The sequence below is a fragment of the Amphibalanus amphitrite genome, unplaced genomic scaffold (genome assembly GCF_019059575.1).
Source record: "Amphibalanus amphitrite isolate SeventyFive unplaced genomic scaffold, NRLGWU_Aamphi_draft 000964F_arrow, whole genome shotgun sequence".
NCBI classification, from domain to species: domain Eukaryota; kingdom Metazoa; phylum Arthropoda; class Thecostraca; order Balanomorpha; family Balanidae; genus Amphibalanus; species Amphibalanus amphitrite.
In genome coordinates this window covers 1-1,411 of record NW_024882458.1, presented here as the reverse complement: position 1 = coordinate 1,411, position 1,411 = coordinate 1, and the positions used below count along the sequence as shown (strand labels likewise).

Here is a 1,411-nt window from a genome sequence, read left to right as displayed (position 1 = left end):
AAACAGGATTTGGGGGTACCTTAGGTTTGGCTCCGTGACCTGGTATGCCCCCACCCCCGCGCTGACACCTGGATCCGCCAGTGTCTGCTGTCATGGTTCCGGCGCTGTGTCATGTGTAATCATGTAATGTGTAAGACTTGGACGGCCCGTTGTGCCCACCCAATCACCATGCGCCTCTGTGGTGTGTTTTTCTTCCACCGACACGCTCGGGCGTGTCGGGTTCAAAGGGCGCACGCTGCTGTCTGTATATAAGGCCATGTTCATCGGTCGGCACTCTCAGTCGCCACCATGAAGCTGCTGCTGATCGCCTGCGTGTGCGCCCTGGCCGCGGCCGAGCAGCCGCAGCAGACCGTTCCGACGGCCGCTCAGCTGACGGTCGGCCTGACGCACCTGTACCGGCGCTTCCTGCACGCCGTCGCCCCCCGGCAGCTCGAGCTGCAGGATGCGCTCGACATCCAGTGGCGCAACGGCATGATGGCCGGCCCGCCGTTCCGCTCCCCGGTGAGTGAGCGGCCGACGTCGCCGGACAGGCGGCGGAAGCGAGCAGTGAACCGAGCGGCATGTAGCTCATTCGAATTGACTTTTTGTGATATAGCATAACGTAAACGGGCTGCAATAGCACCCATACCTATTTCAGTAAATTACAAAAATCCCTGACAGAGCTGCATTCATTATCGTCGTAGAGGTTCCTTAGTTCCTTAGAAACAAGCATGTAGAAAGGCTATCAGCCAAGGTCTAGACATCTCATGACGGATACCTGACACATGTTTCCCATGACTTGGTTTGGCGTACTTTAACCCCTTTACGATCCGTTGTGCGACCAGGTCCAGGCACCTTCGGCGGTGTTGAGACGCCGACCTTCTCCTTCGTGAACACATGATCACTCCCGGCCAAGGGCTTCTCGCAAGTGGAGCAAGCACGACACCTCGGATCTGCTCATGACCTACAACCGCGGCAGCCTGACCAAGGTGAAGCGTGGTCAGGTCTCCTGGGCGCCATGGAACAACGAAACCCACTACTGTCTTTTATACAAAGGATATGCAGAGGTCCCCCGATAATATCCTATCTAAATCGTGATGGAAAGGACGTCGAGCCTCCGTGATGGGTCTTTGTAATTTCAATACCACTAACAGTGAGACCGCCTACTATCCACAGATGTTGGCCACATTTGTGTGTGACACCGTTTCTGCGTGTGTTTCAGATCCACATGCTGCCGACGGCGGCATCCACAAGGAGGTGGTGCTTGGCAACCCTCTGCACAAGCACGGCGCCAAGTTTGCCGTCATGATCCCCAAGGCACCTACTGCATCTTCGAGTCGCTCTCTGAGGACGACGCCGCCTTCGTCACCTACGTCGCTACCCCGGTAGGCAGAATGCATCGACATAATCCCCCTAGGCTCTTTGAGCTTCT

At 56.6% G+C, this 1,411-nt stretch overlaps 1 pseudogene; it reads left to right on the top strand.

The window, feature by feature from the left end:
• The first annotated feature begins 274 nt into the window (after positions 1–274).
• LOC122368639 lies at positions 275–1,364 on the top strand (annotated as a pseudogene).
• Positions 1,365–1,411: the final 47 nt, after the last annotated feature.